The sequence below is a fragment of the Pan troglodytes genome, chromosome 3 (assembly GCF_028858775.2).
Source record: "Pan troglodytes isolate AG18354 chromosome 3, NHGRI_mPanTro3-v2.0_pri, whole genome shotgun sequence".
NCBI classification, from domain to species: Eukaryota; Metazoa; Chordata; class Mammalia; order Primates; family Hominidae; genus Pan; species Pan troglodytes.
Window position 1 is genome coordinate 86,247,683 of NC_072401.2, and position 21,539 is coordinate 86,269,221.

A 21,539-nucleotide genomic window follows, 5' to 3' on the forward strand; every position below is an offset into this window, starting at 1 on the left:
TGAGGTCAGGAGTTCGAGGCCAGCTTGGTCAACATGGTGAAACCCTGTCTCTACTAAAAATACAAAATTAGCTGGGCATGGTGGCACATGCCTGTAATCCCAGCTACTTGAGAGGCTGAGGCAGGAGAATTGCTTGATCCCAGGAGGCGGAGGTTGCAGTGAGCTGAGATTGTGTCACTGCACTCCAGCCTGGGCAACAAGAGTGAAACTCCATCTCAAGAAAAAAAAAAAAATTAGCAGCCAGGCATGGTGGCACACTCCTGTAGTCCCAGTTATTTGGGAGGCTGAAGCAGGAGGATCACTTGAGCCTAGCAGTTTGAGGCTGCAGCGAGCTATGATCATGCTACTGCACTCTAGCCTGGGCAACAGAATGAGATTCTGTCAAAAAAAAAAAAAAGTTTCTAAACTATTTGCTTACACAAAATCTGTGATAACTAGAACGAATGACATGACTTCATAGCTGGTATACCTGGAAAAACTGGAAAATAAAAGAGATGTAGCAACATACTATGAAAACATGGACAATGGAAATTGTGTCTATTCAATATATTTCTGAAAATTAGTAGTAAAAATATCAGTGAACACTAGAAAGATGCTTTATAAGTTTGGACTTGTAAAAAAGATCATGATACTTGAAAATTAGAGTTTTGACAGCTTGGCATAAATTATAAAAACTAATACACTGCACCTGTTAAGAGTAGAAACACTTTTAACTATGGAAAAGTATAAGACTAGCCAAAAAAAAGTATTTGAATTATGATTTTATCACTATTAATTTAAAAAGTAACACAGCAGCCTTGACATTTAGAACAGTCTCTTTACCTATCCCCGTTTGCTTCATTTAAAACCATATGATGTGAATTTTAATATACATTTGTTGTATTATTCTTCATTTTAAGAATATAAATAAATATGACATTATTAAATTTCTCCAGATTTTCATGGCATCAACAAAAGGATAAACAGAAGTATGAAACAATCACTTGGTTAGTAAGTATTCTACATCTTAGCCGCATTGATGGAAATGGGACTATAGCTATGGTTAAAGTACACTATTTTTCATATACTAAAGTGCTAAAATGTTTGTAACGTGTTTCATAAATTTAAATAGGAAATAATCTTTCTACCCACAAAGTACAAAAAAATCTGCCAAATAAAAGCTACAGATTTTTTAAAAATGGGAAAACATGCCATGTACATGAATAAAAAGATAATCAGTTGCATTTTTAGTATTCTTCTTTTCAAATTATGTACTGTTTTACTTTATTTTTCATGTCTTTCTTCACTAACAGACTTAACAGCTATTGCTAAGTGATACTGTTACTGGTGGTGAATCTGTACAGGTCTGCAGCAGCCTCAGTTCTTGCCTCCTTAGAAGAAAGAGTTCGGCCGAGGGTCATAAGGCACAGTGCGAGATCGATGCAAATCTTACAGCAGGAGTAAAAATTTATTAACAAGTTTAGAGCAGGAACAGAAGGAAGTAAACTACACTTGGAAGAGGCCAAGTGGGCAACTTGAGAGATCAAGTGCCTAGTTTAGCCCTTGACTTAAGGTTTTCTAAATTGGCATACTTTTGGAGTCTTGTGTCTCTTCCTGATTCTTCCCTTGGGATAGGCTGTCTGGATGTACAGTGGCCTTCTAGCACTAGAGAGGGGCTGCGTGTGCAGTGTGTTCACAGGAGTTGTAAGCATGCTTACTTGAGGCATTCTTCCCTTACTAATCAAATGTGCCTGGAAGTTTATATACCAGTAAAAGTCCAACATTTTGCATGTTAACGCACAAGCTTGAATTGAGCCGACTCACCCAACTCTTGAGATCTTATCAAGAAGCTGCTGATCACTAGTTTCAGGTCTTTTTATCCGTTGGAAGACTGCCTTTCCCTGGTGCTGCTGGCTGCGACCAGTTTTTATTTTAGAGAGACAGTTTAATACCATGTGATCATTACTTGATGGTTGCTTGACATTTCTGGTGGTGGGGGGGGGGCTCTCCTACTCTGCTCATGTCTGACTAGCTACCTTCTGTAACATTCCCCCCCGCGGGAGTCTAAGACCCCAATTATTTTGGGAAAATGAACGCATGTCAGTCTTCTGTAACTGCTTCCTGCTGACAGAGGGGTGGTGGTGGTTTTTCAGTAGGTCTTGGCCTCTTGCTAGCTCTCAGGGCAGGGTAGCTCCATCGGCTGGTGAAAGCAGTATCTAGCCAGGTCCAAGGGATACAGGGGCAGAATGCCACTTCTGTCGTGTCCCACTGATGGGCACTCTAGGGGTCCTCTGTAGAAGGATGGTTCTTGAATATTGAAAGCACGTATCCTTCACTGAAGATTATCTGGCACTTGATGGCCTGAAGGTAAGAGGAGCCAAACTGGGTTATTAGATTTAGAGGACATGAACCAAAAAAGAGCAAAAGTAGACCAACAAGTGGTCCTAAAAATGGAAGAACCCAGGAGAACCGTTTCCAGGTTCCTTCCCAATTTAGCCAACTCGAGAGGCTTGTTCCCATAAACTGGAGGCTTGATTTAGGAGTTGTCTGATGTTGTGTTCTACTTTTCCCAATTGATTTACTCAAAAGCAATATTTTTCATGTAAGGCTAAAAAAATTCCTCCCTGTGCTGCTGTTAAGGTATCTAGTCTTCGACGATTTTGGAGGACTTCAGCTGCTAAAGAGTTGATTTGTTCTTGTGTGGTTGTTAAGGTTTTAGCCATGGCATCAGTGTTGTTGGCTATTTCCTTTGAGAGCTGGCTATAGGTTAAGGAGGGTTTTGTGATTCCAGTAATTCCAGTTCTTGTATTGGCTATAATGCTGAGTCTCATGAGAAGGAGAGGGAAATTAATTGGATAGCCTTCCTGGGCAAGATGGAATGCTCATAGACTGGTACTATAAAAGAGAGATTACCAGGGCCCATAAAGACGTCCAGGGATACATAGGCTATGGTACAAGTTCCAGTCCAGCTAGCAGGGAGGCGTTGGTGAACTAATTAGCCACAAATATAGAAGTCTCCTTGGGTTTTAAGAGAAGTAGGGATGTTAAAACAAAATAAGGGGGTGAGGGAGGTTCCAAAAAATTCCAAGACTGCTGACACACCCAGGTAGTTGGTGGCTATAGTTTTGCCTGCTAATACTTTGATACATGAGGTTTGGCTTTGTGTAGATCCCTTGATTTTATTTTCCCAAAAAAGAGAATTTTGAGTTTCGTCTAATAGGATCCATTCTGCTGTGGAGCTGAGATTGACAATTTGCAGATATTGGTTTTAAACAACAGGCTGGAACCAGAAATTTTGAGTACTGCATGAGATTGGGCATCCCTGACAAAACTGGGTGGACTTATCTAGCAAAGATCCCCAAGGAAAGGTAATATCTGGAGGTTTGGAGAATCTTGGTTGATGGTAGAATTGGCTATGGGTATATGCTTAGTATGTCTGTTGGTTAGGCTCCACAGTGAAAGTAACATTACAAACTGTACTGTTAGAACATGTACATGGAAGAGTGCCTACATGCTTTACATTTTTGCTTTTGGTTATAACACAAATAGAGGCTACTGCCATTAAATCGATGTTAGAAAAGATGGGCCCCAAAATGGGAGGTTCCCTGCAGATACCAGTGAAATCTTGCTTTACTTTTGCAAGAAGACTATTTGCAGGTCCAAACATCCTTTTCAGATTAGGTCTCATTGATAGAAACTACGGAATTCCACCTGTATGCTTGTCCAGTCTCTGGGCGAGGCTGGATAAGCTCTCTCTGGTGTTTTAGTAGAAGAGCTCATACATAACCAGCAATTGATGGGGAAGGGAATCCTGTGCTTTGGATCAATTGCCGAGTATTTTCTCATGGGAAATCAAGATGATAGTGTGCTACTCATAAAGTGGTGAGTATGAGAACCAGCAGGAGCAGACCCACAGTGACCTATGGTAATTGTAAAAGAGAGAAATTGTTCACAAAGCAAGCTGCTGCTGAAACTTCTGGTGGTGTACAGGTTAGGGTTAAAATAATGATAACAATCAGAGCAATTGCAAGTAAAATTCCTGACATTGGGATCACCTTACTTTGAGGTGAATAAGCATTACTTATCTTTTCACTTAAAGAGGAATTTCAGATCTTCCAGTGCCTTGCAAGTATATTCAGGAGCTGCAGGTGTTTCTTCTGACTCTGGTGTGTGGGATCCTTTCCACAGCTTCCCTTGGGTATGATATATCCAGCAGGCAATCTCCGGTACTGTAATGGCTATGGGAGGAGATAATAGAACAGTGAAGGGGCCCTTCCAGAGTGGAGTTAGTTGGCAATTCAGGGTTGCATTCTTTCAGGCTTTAACCAGAACTGGTGAGCTTAGAGGATGCAGAGGTGGGGATTTTTCCCCTTCTGATTTTAGGTTTCCTCCGTATTCCTGGAGAGCCTATTGGAACCCTGCTAAAGAAGAGACATACTAGGTGATTTTGGCAGTTTCTTCATCTGGTAATAAGTCTTAATATAGGAATGGTCTACCATATAAGGCCTCTAAAGGCCTTAATTCCAAGGGAGTGTTAGGGGCAATACAGATGCAAAGGAGAGCTAAAGGTGAAAGGTCCACACTCATGGCTATGCTGTTTCCTGGCAGAGTTTATTAAGGATGCATTTGAGGGTTTAGTTAGTTCTCTCCACCTTTCCTGAAGATTGCAGTCTCCAGGCAGTGTGAAGGTACTACTTTATATGAAGCAGGCTTCTACACATCCTGTGAAGACATCTACACAGACCAAGAGGTATTTTTACCTGCAGAATGTGGGGAGTTGAATGGAGTCCATCTGCCACTCCTCCCCAGGGTATGTACCTCTACTTTGGATTGAACTTACTAATGAAAGGGGATTCCATCTCTGGGGATTATTTATGGTATACAAGGTGCAGGCTTGAAAAACCTGTTGAATAGTTTTGTTTAGGTTTAGTCCCTTCCGCTGAACACTCATTTACAAATTTGCCTTAGACTGTCCTTTCCAAGGTGCCAGGAGTCAGGTAAACTCTTGATGACTTTCCATTGGGAGGCTTTAGGTAGATGGAGAAGTTCTCCCAACCTGTATCATTTGTTAGTTTCTTCTTTATACCCATGTAAAGTGGCCCAATCTACTTCTTCCTTAGTGTATTGGAGATGGGGAAGTTCACTGGCGAGAGAGGGAAACAAGGCCTCCATGAAGGTATTGCTTGAAATGGCTGTGTCTTTAGCTTTTTGGTCAGCTAACCTATTTCCCATGCACTTTCATCAGAGTTCTTCTGGTCTCCTTTACAGTGCACTACTGTCACTTCCTGGGGCAACTGAACAGCCTCTACTAGCTCTAATATTTGAGGCCCGTACTTAATAGGAATATCCCAAGGTGTTAGATACCCACTTTCCTTCCAGATAGCCATGTGCGCAGGAAGCACCAGAAAGGCGTATTTGGAATCCGCACACATGGTTATTCTTCTTTTTTTGCCCTAGTTTTAGTGCTCTGGTCAGAAAAATCAGTCTGGCTAGTTGTGCTGAGGTTCCCAGGGACAGAACTTTAGCCTCTATAACTTGGTGAAGGGACACTATAGCATACCCTGCCTATCTGATTTTGTTCCTATCAAAGCTACTGCAATATGACAACCATATTCTATCTGGATTATCTAGGGGCTGATCCTTTAAGTCTTACATACTGGCATAAATTTGGTTAAGCATCTCACAATGCTCATGTTTTGAGTCATCCTTTCCTGGTAGTGGGAGTAAGGAGGTTGGGTTAAGGGTAGAATGCCACTCAACAGACTGCTCAAGTTTTCTAACAAGACTTGGTACTTGATCAGTCTGTTGTCAGTGAGCCACTGTGGTTCCTTTATGTCCAGTGAAGGGCCTATTTTGTGGAACATCAGGAGCCAGATTGACTGTCCCATCATGATTTTGAGGGCCTTCTCAAGTGAGAGGGCTGCTACAGCCACTACCTTGAGAAAATGTAGCCACCCTTATGCTACTGGGTCTAGATTCTTTGAAAAGTAGCCTACAGGATGATTGATTGGCCAGACACTTTGAGTTAGAACTCCTAGGGCTACACAGTGCTTCTTAGTGATGAAAAGAATTGGTTAGTATGGGTGGCCCAAGGGCAGGGTCTTGTGAGAGAGCAGTTTTTAGCTGCCTAAAGGCTTGCTCTTGATCCTTTTCTCACTGAAGTGGGTCCCTATCAGTCCCTTCTTTTGGAGCCTGATATAGAAACTTAACAATTCCACGATATCCCAGTGTCCAAAGTCTGCAATATCCTGTGATCCCTAGAAAAGCCCGAAATTGCTTTCAAGTGGTTGGGGTAGGTATTCTAAGGATGAACTTTATCTGTTCCGGAGAGAGCTTATGTTCTCCAGGGGTAAGGATTATTCCCAGGTATTAGACCTCTTGTGTTATTAGCTGTGCCTTGGCTTTGGACACCTTGTACCCTCTGTCTGCAAGAAAACTTAAAGTCTGGACTAGATGTTGGATTCCTAATGTTCTTGTGGGAGAACAGACTAACAGATCATCTGCATACTATAGGAGACACCCTCTCCCCTTAAGAGTTAGAACCTGCAAGTCTCTAGCCAGGACTTGCCCAAACAAATGGGGACTATCTCTGTAACCTTGTGGAAGCACTGTCCAGTTGAATCTTTCCTTTTTAATTCTCTCACTCAAATGCAATAAAAGTTGGGATGATGGGTCTAAGGGGATACAAAAGAAAGCATCTTTGAGATCTAAGACTGAAAACCACTGAGTGTCTGGAGGTACTTCTCCTGGAATTACATATGCGTTGGGGACCATTGGGTGTGTTGGGACTACTGCCTCATTCATGATTTGCAGATCCTGGACTAGCCTGTATTCTCCATTGTTCTATTGCTCTTTTTAATAGGTAAGACAGGGGTGTTACAGGGTGAGTTACAGGGTATTAATAATCCATGTTTTACAGATTTTTCAATCAGGGGTGGAAGTCCCTTTTCCTCCTCTGGCTGAAGAGGAAACAGCCTTCTACAGGATAGCAGGAAGATTCTTGAGCTGAATTACTATAGGCATTGCCATTATGGCCTTTCCTGGTATTCCTGGGGGGCAGACCTCTGGATTAATGGGAAGGCCTGTGCACAGTTCATACATATGTGTGTGTGTGTGTGTGTGTGTGTGTGTGTGTGTGTGTGTGGCATAAGAATGTATTTGGAAAAGGATGTGCTGGTCCTGGAGGAAAGGTTAACTGAGATCCTAGTCTGAACAAAATATCTCTACCCAAAAGGGGCATAGGACATTCTGGCATCACTAAAAATGAGTGAGAAAAAACAGTTGCCACACACAGGCCCCACAGAAGAGGAGTAAACCTCCAGGTTATGAGTGCCCCATTTACTACCATCAGCTGAGGGGATTTGGAGAATAATTGCCCAGTAAAAGAGATAAGCACTGAGCAGGCTGCTCCTGTGTCCAAAAGAAAACTTATATTTCTACCTACCACATCCAAAGCAGCCCTTGGCTCCATCTCTTCTATAGTGATGTTTGATCCAGGAGCCAACCAGAGCATAGGGCCTCTTCAGCTCAAGGCTATCAGGGATTAGGATTCTGTCCCAGGGTTCCTTCAGAGCTCAGGGCAGTCCTGTTTTCAGGGGACGAGCTTGTGGCAGAGGAGCCAAGCTGTTCAGGGCTTTTTCCCATCTATCTCATTGGGGCAATTGGCCTTCCAGTGGCCTGGCTTCCCACACTGACAGCAGTTGCCTGGGAAGATATTCCAAGAGCAACCTCAAGGGGCTTAGCAGACTTGTAGGGCAGCAAGTAGTTGGAACTGCTGCTTTTCCTTTTGCCTCTCCTTTTCCTGAGCCCTTTCCTCTTTCACCAGGTCCTGGTTGTAAAAGACCAAGGAAGTTAGTCTGAGGATGTCAAGCATAGGGATATCAGGGCCCAGTGTGAGCTTTTGGAGTTTCCTCTGAATATCTGGGGCTGCCTGAGTTAGGAAATGGTCCTTTAGGACCATTTGCCTTTCTGGTGTCTCTGGGTCAATGTTGGTATGTTTCATTAGGGTCTCTTGTAGCCTCTCTAGGACAGCAATGGGTTTTCAAGATGGGCTTGGTCTATTAAGGCCAATCTATTAGAGGTCACAGGCTTTGTTATTCTAGCTTTTACTCTTCTACCCGACAGATGAACATGTGGTCCTTTGCCCATATACCCCCCTGGGTATTGTAATACCAATTGGGGTTGACCTGGGGAACTGCAGTGGATCCCACAGGGTAGCCACCAGGAACCATTGTATGCATTGAATTTGCAAATTGTTGGCCCCCTCCATAATGGAGTCATATTCTTAGACGGAGTTTTCTCTATATGACTGATAAATCCTTCTAGGTGAGTTCAAATGTTAAGCCCAATTTATGGAACCCTTTGATATATTTGTCAGGGTCATTTATAAACTTCCCTAGTTCTGTTTTAATTTGGCTCAGGTCTTGCATAGTGAATGGAGTCTGGACTCTAGTGGGTCTACTGGGGCCACTAACCTCTTGAAGAGGGCATAACTTAAGGGGTGATTTCCAGAGGATGACCCTGGGTAGGGAGGGGAAGTTTCTGGGGCTGGGAGATTTGGATATAACAGGGTAGAAAGGACAGTGGGGTTTGAGCTAAACTCTGCTCTTGGTTCCTCTGGTGCTTCAGCCCTGAGTAAACTCAATAATGGGTGTCCTGAACCAATTGCAGGCGGCTGCCTAATGATGGCCACTACCATTGCTGGATCAATTTTATAAGCCTGACAAAGGACAGGGTTGTTTTTTCGGGCCATGAAGGCCTGTACATAGGGGTTCTGTCCATTTTTCTTTCTGGTAGTAAAACAAATCTAGTTGATAGATCATATTAAAATTTAGGCTTCCATTTTCCAGCCAAAATTCCTGGTCCCAAAGCTTATATTCAAGCTTGTATTCAACACAGGCTGTGTTACAGAAAAATACTAGTCATTTACTTTTTAGGACACACCCCTCGCATGCATCCTCAATTGAGGATGCATGCGAGGGGTGTGTCCTGTGGTATGGAGCCATAATTACCCATCTGTGAAGACAGAACAGAGGAGAAAAAAAGAAAGAAAAAGGAAAAAGAAGGCATCCCCTCTTAGTTTCATATTATCTTTAATAGGGTGTCCCCATTTGTGACTTGGGTTCTGGAATGAACCTGTCTTACCATGTTCCCTTATCCTTGGTCCCATCTCATCACAACTACCCACTTGAGAAGAGATACCAAAGTGAACAGTGGGCCCTGTCCTGTTCTTCCTTCAGGTTCTGAATAAACTGGTCTTACCATATACCCATAACCTTGCCTTCATCTCTGTTCTAATGATAATCTTTCAGCCTGGGACCGACCTTCATCTCTGTCCTATGAGTTTCTTCTGCCGGCAACCTTGGGCCGGCCTATATCCCTGTCTCCATCACCTTATAGTGACTCTTACTTGAAGCATTCCAGCCTCAAAATGATTACCTCTTTTCTTAGATTCCCATTTCCCATGGTCTTTAAGCTTCTCATCTGAGAAGCCTGTTTTTCAATTAACTGATGAAAGGGGACTGAACTTCTCTCCCTTCAAATATGACCTTGAATGTCTTGATGAATGTTGGGAAGGGCATGGTAGTAATTAGAGAAATGGAGGCTACAGGAGGAAGTGAGAGGGATGCTCATGGAAAGGCTTCATATACTCACAAAACAGCAGCTCTTGGATTTGAGAGATCAATGCTTATTTGTCCTCTTGACATAGAGTAGTAACCTCCAGAAGTCTTGGGGCTTGGGATACGAAGTCGCAAATACCAAAGGAAGAATTTTTCCCTCCTCCCAAAGGGGTGCTAACTTAAAAAAGCAAGTAAGTGGGATCTTTAAAGGGCTACAGAGTGAGGCCCTATGCAGACAGACAAACACCTTCAAAAGCCACCAGAAAACTTGGTCCTGGGGCATAACAGGAATGAAAAGCATATGGTAAGTCATAAGTTGTCGGCAGAGCTGGAGTTCCAATTAGTGTCTGTCCTGGCAGTGTGCCAGCAGACAGGGGAAGGGTTGGAAGCCATCTGAGCTGGTAGGGTAAAAACAAGTATAAGTTCCAGGGAATATTTGCAAGTGAGTCTTTGCTGCTGCACAAATGCACCAAGAGCTGATGGCACATGAATAACATGAAGTGTGTTTAAGAAGTCACGTGGCATATGAAGTGAAAGCAAAGACACAGATTGGTCCCTGAGTCAGATGGTCCAGTGGGTGCACAAGGCCCATTTTAGAATACCCACAGAGAAAACAGGAAAATAGGCTAGGCATGGTGGCTCGCACCCGTAATCCTAGCACTTTGGGAGGCTGTGGCAGGTGGATTGCCTGAGCTCAGGAGTTTGTGACCAGCTTGGGTAATGTGGTGAAAGCCTGTGTCTACTAAAATACAAAAGAAGTTAGCTGGGCATGGCGGTGTGCACCTGTAGTCCCAGCTACTTGGGAGGCTGAGGCACAAGAATTGCTTGAACTTGGGAGGCAGAGGTTACAGTGAGCCTAGATAGCACCACTGCACTCCAGCCTGGGTGACAGAGCGAGATTCTGTCAAAAAAGGAAGAAAAGAAAAGAAAATAGGAGAGGAGAGGAGAGGACAGGAGAATAGGTGGATAGGTGGTGTGGGTTTATGGGAAACAGCCAACTTTAGTTGAAAAAGCAGAGGAAACCCCAGACATTTCACAATTTTAGGCTTTAGTCCTAACACTCTCAGAAGCCTCCTGCCCAGGAGGGCCATTAGTGGCTCAGTTATATTCAGTGAAGACTCGAAGGTCCTTCCCAACACCAACAACCACCCATCAGGGTGAGCTGAGATATCAGCTGGAGCAAGCAGAGCCACTGTGGCCAAAAGGAGTCATCCTGGGGGTTGGTAAGCAGGAGAGTGAAAGGGGAGAAGAAAATTATTTATGGGGTTGAATGCCACCAACCAAAGATGGTAAGGCATAGAGCTGTTTTACCACTGGGGAACATATGTTACCAAACCAAACATTTGTATGGAACCTATGTAACATACCAAAGTATGTTACGGAGATTGAATCCATATGGGTCTTCAGCAACCTCAGTTCTTGCCTTCTTGGAAGAAAGAATTTGACCAAGGGGCATCAGGCAGAGTGAAAGACCTAGGAAAGTTTTGGAGCAGGAGAAAAAGTTTATGAAAAAGTTTAGAGCAGGAATAAATGGAATTACACTTGGAAGAGGGCCAAGTGGGCAACTTGAGAGATCAAGGGCGCAGTTTGACCTTTGACTTAGGATTTTATATGTTGGCATACTTCTGGGGTGTTGCATCCCTTCTCTGATTCTTCCTTTAGGATAGGTTGTCTGCATGCACAGTGGCCTGCTAGCACTTGGGAGGGGTCACATATGCAGTGTGTTTACAGGAGCTATACGCATGCTTACTTGAGGCATTTTTTTCTTATCAGTCAAATGTCCCTACAAGGTCATATACCACTTAAACTCTGCCATTTTGCCTCTCAATGTGCATGCTTGAGCCCAGTCACCCAACTACTGAGACTTTTTTTTTTTTTGAGATGGAGTTTTGCTCTTGTTTCCCAGGCTGGAGTGCAATGGCATTATCTCAGCTTACTGCAACCTCCTCCTCCCTGGTTCAAGTGATTCTCCTGCCTCAGCCTTCCTACTAGTAGCTGGGACTACAAGCACCCACCACCATACCTAGCTACGTGGTTTTCTTTTTTCTTTTTTCTTTCTTTTTTTTTTTTTTTGTATTTTTAGTAGAGACAATGTTTCACTATGTTTGCCAGGCTGGTCTCGAACTCCTGACCTCAGGCGATCCACCTGCCTCAGCCTCCCAAAGTGGTGGGATTACAGGCATGAGCCACCACGCCTGGTCCAACTACTGAGATCTTATCCAGAAGTTGCTGATTACCAGCTTCAGGTGTTTCTGTTTATTGGGAGACTGTTCCTGCTGCTGGCTGTGACCAATTATTATTTTAAAAAGACAGTTAACAACTGCCGGACCATCATCTGATGGTTGCCTGACATCTTGACATTCCTGTTGTGTGTGTTTTGAGGTGAGGGAGCCCTCTCCTGCCCTGTTCTTGTCTGACTAGCTACCTACTGTAACAAAACTATATTTGGATTCCATAACATGATACTCAAATGAAATTTCAAAATCTTTCAAGACATTTATGAATCATCAACTTTCGGGGTTATTCTGCTAGGCTCACTTTAATGCAAGTTCTAGCAAGGACACAGCAGAAACTATTTTGAATTTCGGTGTGCCTCTTAAGAAGGATTTTCTTCACGTTCAAGCAGGGTCAGTCTGGCCATTTGAAGATAAATATATACATAGGTTAGTGGCTACATCTCTCCAAATATAGCTGCAACATCTGTTCAAATAACACATTTTCCATTGTCATTACTCAAGCCACACTGTCTAATAGTGTGTTACAGATGCTGCAAGTTTTTTAGTAACACTATTCTGCTAACTTGTCTTGAAAGTATCACTGTATAATGCATTGTTACTCTGAATTCTTAGTGTCACTTTGATATAAAAGGCATACTTGCAGGTGTATCTCCTGCTTACCATCTTATTTTTAATATAGGACTAACAACTTCATATGCCCCCATGAAGTAACAGACTCATTACACAGAGACAGCAGGGTTTGCAGCAAAGAGTTTAATAATAATAGGGCATCAAGCAAGTAGAAGGGAGGAGACCTTCAAATCCATCTCCCTGAGGAGTTCTGGGCTGGAGTTTTGTAGGAATCATGGAGGGAAAGGGGCTATGTAGATTTGGGGTTGTTGATTGGTCGGGTTAAGGGGGATGAAATCATCAGGATGCATTTTTTGGTGAGTCAGTTTCTTGTGGCATCCTTTGGACAACAGCTGATGTCAGTAGGGTCCTTCAGGCAAGTTGTGATCAGCAGGGTCCTTCAGACCAGCCGGTGCCAGTGGGGTCCTTCAGACCAGCTGAGTCAGCAGTTTCATCAGTACACAGTATCTGAAAGAATATCTGAAAGGGAAAACAATATTTTATAATGTTCACATTGTTATCTACACAACAATTAAGGGAAACTAGAGTTTTGTAACAGAGTATTGTGATTCTAGGACAATGGGCACGAAACAGCTATGATGAAGCAGGGCCAAGAGCAAGCTGACCTCATGATTGATGCTGAACGTGCTGCAAACTCGGTTTATTTTCATTTCTCCCCCTCCTTTTTTCCCTAAATAATTTTATAAAGTTTGTGTGGGTGGTTTCATTTTGATGAAGAAAAGTTTTAGTATCAACTGGGTGAGACTCATATATATTACATAATCTTGAAAAAAAATGCTCATATTATTTTACCTGAGTGAAGTAATTTTATCAAGTTTAAATATACCTGTTATATATATTTATATTATTAGATCATTGTTCTTTCTTCCATTATTTATCAAACCAAGAATACCTTTCAACCTAAATAATTTTTACATTATGATAATAGTATATCTCAGAAATTCAGCACTTTAAAACTTGACAAATATAATTTTAGTTACCTTGGTTCTTTTGAATACATTAATCACAAACATTAATCAAACTGTTTAGCACATTCGTGTTACAGTTACTCACAACAGTTGTTATAACTCAGGGTCTTGGAATTAGGCAACTCTGATCTCAGTCACTGAATATAATAAAAAGTCATAGTGTCACTACAATAGGATAATTGGGCAAGTTGATGAAATGTCCAAGTGGGCAAATGTAAGGTGATTTGGACAGGTGTCAGTAACTGAAAAAGTAAAATTCAGGAAAGAGACAGAGAGGTCTGGTAAAATAAAGATTGGTGAGAACCAATTCTTGGAGACAGGGTGAGAAGAATGAATGTTCTGGATAGCTGCTCTGTTTATAGAAAGACATATACATAGTTAAAGGTAAAACATACAGAATTCAGCTCCAATGGAGAAAGGACTATCAAAAGCAAGCAGTGTCAGGTTTCTAGATAACTGGGATATAAGTCATCACAGGATTCTGGATGCCAAGGCCAACCTGAACTGGAAAGGAGAAGTCAGATAGAAGCTTTCTTATTCTGATTTGGCAAAAATGGCATTTAAGAAATCATGAGATGTTATAACATTTAATATCCAAGCATGACCAGGGCTTACTAACAGCAGCCCAATAACAGCACAATGAAATGCAGACCTCAGTTAAAAGGCTCGGGTTACTGATCGGGGTGTACAGAAGTTCCTGAACAGTCAGGAGAGCCAATAATTGTACACAGTGACTTTAGGACAGTAGCTTGATATCGACCATGGTGGGAGTATTTATATCAGGAAAATAGGCAAATGCTGAAAATCAGGGCTCTTTTTCCCTGCTAAGAGCCTGCAGTCAAACACTTACTACCACATTCCTATTATTCATATAGCTGACCCTTTAACAAGGTGGAGGTTAGGGGCACCAAATCTCCACTCAGACGAAAATCCGCTTATAATTTTTGACTCCCCAAAATCTTAACTACTAATAGCCTACTGTTGACTGGAAGTCTTACTGATAACATAAACAGTTAACACATATGTTTTATGTCATATGTATTATATACTGTATTCTTACAATGCAGGTGGAAAATGTTATTTTAAAAATCGTAAAGAAGAGAAAACATGTTTACAGTATGGTAAAGTATTTATTGATACCATAAATTATGTTCTCTGTTTACAACATGAATCATCTATCTGACATGGTGAACAATCTCAGCTTCAGGCCTCAATCTAAGGCACATATCAAGCAATTCAAGCTTTTTTGTGTATGTGTAATGTCATTACTTTTCTCTGCTTCTTGTGAGCATTTTCAGCATTAGTGGTCCTTTGTATAAATCCCATGGCATTATTTAATGTTTACAGTGTTACACTAAATGTGGAAAATTTGCAATAGCTAGGAGAGATCACTTTTTACCCTAATATGCAATTTACTGGCAATAAACTGCTCACATGGAGATGATTAGTGACACGTGGCATTTCAAGTGGACACTCACAGTATGAGTTTATCCCAATAGCAAAAGGAGGTGGTTACGAAATTATTACAGTAATACAATGTATACTACAGTGAATTTTATGCAGTTATGATTTAATCTGCATCTTTACATATGTTTACTTTTCCCTCAACTATGAATGGTGTCATGTAAGGTCTGTGTCTGTGTGTATATGTTTTGATAAATTTTAACCTTTTATTATAAATTTGTGCATATTTTATGGTGGTAAATAATAAAATAAACTAGTATCTACACATAGTTTATGCATTCATGACATACCTAACATTTTCTTAATTTTTAACAGATACTCCTAAGCTAAGGAATATTATCTACAGATAATATTCACCTTACAAAGTGTTTTCAAATTGTGCAAATCTACAGTACCAATATGTTTATTGAAAAAAATCTGTGTACAAATGGACCCACTCAGTTCAAACTCGTGTTGTTGAGGAGTCAACTGTATTTGTTTACCTCCCCCAGTAAGGGTTAATTCGAGACCTAAACCTACCAATGAAAATCTTCATTCACGATTCAAGTTAGATTGGCTGGAATGAGACATGATTTTCTCTTTTTCCCTAACTACTGTTTTCTCAAACCAAATCAACAAGGAAGTCTATAAAATAACCATGTGAGTGTCTCAATGTGAAACAAAAACAAAAAGCAGAGTTACAAAACAATCAGAAAAACATTTTAAATCCCATTAACATTATTGGGTAGTAACAATAGCGTGTATCTTATTAAGATACGAGGAAGTTTGTTTGGACAGATGATCAAGATAATTACATTTAGAGTATTTTAAAGATCAGTTATCAGTGACCAAATTCTTTTTTCTTAGAAATATTTACTTTAGGAAGACACAGAGTTAATAGTTCAGGCTGGAGTGCAGTGGCGCCATCTCAGCTCACTGCAACCTCTGCTTCAGGATTGAAGTGATTCTCGTACCTCAGCCTACCGAGCAGCTGGGATTACAGGCGTGTGCCAACACACCCAGCTAATTTTTGTATTTTTAGTAGAGACAGGGTTTCACCGTGTTGCCAGGCTGATACCAAACTCCTGACCTCAAGTGATCTGCCAGCCTCCACCTCTCAAAGTGCTGGGATTACAGGCATGATCCACTGCACCCGGCCTATTTTCACATTTTCAATTAAACTTGTCCTACTAGATTCTCTAAGATTAAAAAAAAAATCTGTATAGTCAAATATATTTGGAAAATAGAATGTATATGGTTCACTGGGTATTGGTGCAATTACAGACAACACCAAAATCTCAGTAGTAACAAAAAACAAAGGTGGATTTTCTTCTCGTGTCATTTTTTTTCCTGGGCAGCTACAGCTCCCCTCCAGGTCTTCATTCACAGACTCAGAATTAGGGAGCAGCCTCTATATGACACATGCTGGGCTGGTGACGGAGGAAAAAGAGGAACAGTGGAAATACATGATGCATCTTAAACTTTTGTTCAAAAGTTCCATATGTCCACTCAAAAAAATTTTTGGCCAAAAAAATTGATCCCAACTCCAAGTTAGCGGAGTAGGAATCAATCATAATCTCTTAAAGGACTCATAAATAATTAGAACAATAATATATCCTAATTTATTCACCATACTATATCCTCCTCATTGATACTTGTGTTTTGTTAAGTGTTTTGAAGAATTGTGAATTAAAAAGCTATTTCCATTTCCACTGGAAGTGTGTTGCCATTTATCAGAGGTTTCTACAATTTCTAATACATAGTTAGGATCATAGAAAGTCAAGATTTCCTTGCATATATGCCATGTTAGAATTCCCATAGTCACATAAACAATTCATGTTGCCCATTTCATGCAAAACTGAATTTTTCTTTTTATCAAAAAAAGTTGAACCTTTTCTTTTTTAAGGAAACTTGGAAATCAGCTAATTCATACCATGCTTCGCTTCCCTATGATATTTACACAACACCCAAAATATGATTTCCCCTAGCCTTTTTCTGGTCCTATAGAAGTTTCAGAGTCATGCTGCTCTGTGCTTACTTGGCTTTAATGCAATCTCCCACTGTTCTTTCCTTCAAAACTTTTTCCTGTGACCTCTTTAGTCCGTGTCCCACAATAACAAATAAATCTGTGTCTTAAACTCATTGGTTGATTTCCTCTCTACCTCCTTGTCTTATCTTACTTGAAGTTACTTCTCCCTGATAATGTTCATTCACACTCAGCATTATTCCTGCCCACTAAGCATCTCACCACCATATATCATAAGATATGAAGATTGGGAAAATTATTTTCCAAACTTCTTTACCAGCACAGTCCTTTCTGAGTCTAGTGAAACACATCCAGTGGAATTAGTGCTTCCCTCTGTTAATGTCTACTTCAGGTCTGCAAACAGCTAAGAGTATTAACGGTGCTTTCCTCCACTTTTCAGGAGTAATTTCCTGAGTGAACAAAGTGGTTGCTCTGTTTTTGTAAGTTGGTAATTCTCTCCATTAAATCCCTTCTTTGAAATTTCTAGAGAGCCTTCCACTATCCCAACAGATTCCTGACAGATCAAGCACTACTTTTTATATAAAACCCTATTAAGTGGTGTCTTATCCATCCATATTCTGCTTTCCTCAGAGACAGAGCAAGGGAAGTTCAAAACAATATTTCACTTCATCGTGCTAATTTTGGACCATCACTGCTTTGTCTTCCACCAGTCTTCCTGTATCTATATAGCTCCCTATCACTCCAATTGATGTATCAAAGACCTTGGCTCCTTGTTTTCTGTCTTCTTTTCTACGCCAACCTCTAACACTATCCTCAGTAAACCTAAGAGCCAGGTGACAAAGTTCTCTGACTTTCAAGCTTTTTCACTTTCTGGTTTTAGAGAATTCTAATTAGTTCATGCTGTTCTATTCCTCCTGCCCACTCTGATGTCTACACCCTGGACTTTGTTATTACCAAAGAATTCCTCTGCTCCTGAAATGTTAGATTAAAAGACATCACTCGGATTAAAACATCCTATTCTTCTGGCACTAGTTTATTTTCATCAAAATTTGGCTCTAAATCAATCTAAGATTTCATCATTTCTATGACTTTCTCCAAGTGATGAGCACGGCAATGAGAAAAATAATAGTTACCCAGACTGATGCTACTAAAATATTATAGTCTTCAATGTTAATAGAGGACAGTCCTTTTTATCCCATCATAATCAGCTTTGTTCTATCTCTCCCTCTCTCCTGTTATTATTGGTTGATATTCAGTGGCTAATGAAAATTTCTTGTTACATTCTCCCAAACTGACATCTACTAAGCCCTGGCCTTTGAATTCCATAGTTCTTTGATTCAGCATCACATTCAGGCACATTCTAAGATATCGTTGCATTTTAATTACATATAAATATAATAACTCCAAAGCCTACATTTGAATTCCAAATATATCTTCTGAATTTTTCAGCCAGTTTCTATAGATAAGAAGATGATATGCTGTTTAAAAATATATCTTTCAATATCTATTTCCTCTTCCATAAAGTGAGAGAGATGTTAGACTCTCTCTAAGGTTCTTTATATTTCTAGTCTCCCATGGTTTATTTTAATCAATTACTGTTTACAGCATACCAATCCTATGACTGTGACAGGAAATATTTTTAAGTAATTATACTAAATTAATGGCATTGCTTTAGTGTGCATTCAATAGCAGAAAAATGTGAATCGATGAAATATGGCAGAGTTGTTTTTACACAAAAGAAAAATACTTATTCTGATATTCACTAGATTCAAAGAGTATAGTTTATTTTATTTAACAAATTTTCAAGTTACAGGAAAAATATACATAATCCCTCTATCGGATGTCTTCTCCAAAAGACCTACCAATTGTTCAAGTTCAATCAGTATAAAATCACAAGGTATTTCCTCTTGGCCTATGAATTTATCTTTTCTATATTGATGTGACTATAATACAAACCCTCATTCCTTCTATCCATTTATTTTATACCTTTTCCTAAAAAATTATCTAATTCTATATTCTTTCGCAACTTTAAGTAGAGAGAAATGAAAATCCTTAACTATTCCATTCTATATGATTCTACTTTGTATTCTAGTGATTATTTTTCCTTTATCAGCTTTTTTCGGCTATCAAACATTTTTAACTCTGCTTTTCTTCTTTTCATAACATTCTTGTATTATTCATGCCAGCTTAAAGCAATTGCTACCTTATAATCTTCAATTATTGTGAGACTCATACCTGATAAGTTTAAGTATAACCAGTTAAGAGCCATCTGCTGAGAAAATGACAGAACTAGAAAATGACATCTTTGTTAAGATATTTATGGTTATTTCTAACCAAGAATAGTATTACTTCTCCCACTCCATCCCATACTCTACATAGGGGGCATTTGAAAAGGTGTGGTGAATTCATATTTAGTTGTCATCATGACTGGGGCAGGTAGTTACTACCGGCATTTAATAAAGGACAGGAATGCTAAGCTTCCTAAAATTCTAAAATTAGTCCTTCAAAATTAAGAACTATTCTGCTCAAACTTTCAATGTGAGAGACGATGCCATCTATTCCTAGCAGTGTCTGAAGCAGGCGAGAAAATTAAATTGATAAATAATGGAGAAATTGAATTTATTTACAGATTTTCTGTGACTACATCTTCCTAGTACAATATTTATGCAAAATGTGGTAAATTTTTTAACATCAAATGTCTTGATCTATATTGAAACATATCCGGGGGAAAAAAAAAAACAATCTTAGAAAGAATTCCAGCAATTTTTCCACTTAGGAAAAACAAACCATTTCTATTTTTTGAATCTCAGGGTTTTACACCATTATTGCAAATACTTTTTAGTTGACTACAAAATCTATATACTATCTAGCCACAATAATGTCTCAGTGATGCTATCAACAGTTGTCAACCAAAACTCTAAAAGCTGAAAGATGTGTGGTTACTATTTTTAATGCAGTTTCATTATTTAAAGAGAACCATGATATTCGTGGATAATAAAGGTGCCAGAAATAAGACATCTTATCTGACCAAATGGATGTACATGTCAATTACTGTTTGAACCTAGAAGAGATGCCTAGAGACTTCAGTAATGTCAAAACAGGCAGTTTCCATGACAACCATGTCAATGATCTGTGCAGAAGGGTCCACATTTCAAATATATTGTTAATTCTGCTCAGGGCCAGTACATCATGATATTAAGCACATTTTGTTCTCTCTTCATCTAATTGCTTTGTGGCTTACATTAATCATAGGTCTTTCAGTAAACATAATTACTTTTCATTACGACTATAACTTAATTAGAATTTGAGAAGGATTAAAATGCAACAATAGGTTCACAAACCAGTGATTGAGGACTCCCAAATGGTGGCATTGGATCAAACCCCGGAGGTGAGTATAGAAAGAGCTAATATAACCTTCAAGGTCTTATCTATGAACCGTGACTAGCCAAGGGGGAGTCAATCATGAAAACTTCATATTTTTCTCCAGGCTATATGTTATTAATATTGATAACATGGTAGCTTTCTTAAGAGTTAGGGCTGGAATTTGAATTTAACTAAAAGTATAAATCTATATGAGGTTGCTCTCTATTCAGTTTGGGGGCAAATTCTGTTACAAGTAGAAAAGGGAATAAACTAGAGCATCACTCATTCAGTCTGGTATTTGGCATGTTTTTCCTTTATACCCTTGTAGAAAGAGGGCGTTGGAATAGGACAAGTCAGGCTCCAAGCTCTAACCATTTATAGCCCACCCTAATACACTCCAGTTACCCAGTTATTTCTGCAACGTGTGGCTGGATTCCAAAGTTTAGAATAAAGGAATGTGGTTTGATTTAGTTTATAACCTGTATAAATTAGTTCTTTGGGATATTTGTAAAAATAAAGATGTCAAGACTTTCTAAGCCTTTGTGTGTTTTTTCATAAAGTTAAACATAAGATTTTTTTGAGTTCCTTACTGGAAGGAGGCAGAAGAACAAAGTAAAGTGCTATCTGCAGCCAATAAGCTCTGTGTATTAAGCATGCCGCTTAGTGAGTGACAATATACTTTGGTTACGTGCTATGTACATAGCATTCTACCTAGAATATTGTAGGTACTTGTCCTCATGGAGCTTACAGACTGAAAAGAAAATATTCAGAACTCTTTACTTTTGAAAGAATAACAAGCCTACATAAATAAAACATATCTTTTATCTTTCTCACTGGTGTTATGAGAATTAATATGAAATATACCTACAACACTCTCCAAAAAATAAGTACACAGGATTTAGAGTCTGTGACATTGTTGTAGCTAAAGCACAAACATGAATAAAGAAGCCAGAATCTTTTGAATTTGAAATAATTTTAGTGGTCAATGTAAGAATGCTCTTGTGGGTCCTTAGTGGATAAACCCCAACTGCGACTCAGACCAAAACATCTTTCTAATGTCTTTTTCTGTCTTGTCTCTTGCACTAGGAATATAACATGTTCCTTCCTCATGACATCAGTGTCACTTTTGAAAATAGGAGAACTTTTCTTTCACTTTCACTTTTCTATTTCTCTACAGAGGGCTATGCTTGTTCCTGAGTTTTATTGCTATTAGTTACAAGGAAATAAAAGAAAATAATAAAAATAATAAACATCAAGGAAATCATGAGGCTTAAGAAATGTTACAACTTCCTGTAGAAATGATTCCACATGA

The 21,539-nt window shown here is 39.7% G+C and overlaps 1 long non-coding RNA gene across 1 annotated transcript in view; it reads right to left on the minus strand.

Annotated features, from left to right (window-relative positions):
• Positions 1-12,586: 12,586 nt before the first annotated feature.
• The window catches only part of LOC134809829 (uncharacterized), a 110,672-nt gene continuing 101,719 nt past the window's right edge, over positions 12,587-21,539 (minus strand). The window contains exon 3 of the long non-coding RNA XR_010156387.1: positions 12,587-12,925. This is a non-coding gene — a long non-coding RNA (uncharacterized LOC134809829). The remainder of the gene's footprint in view (positions 12,926-21,539) is intronic.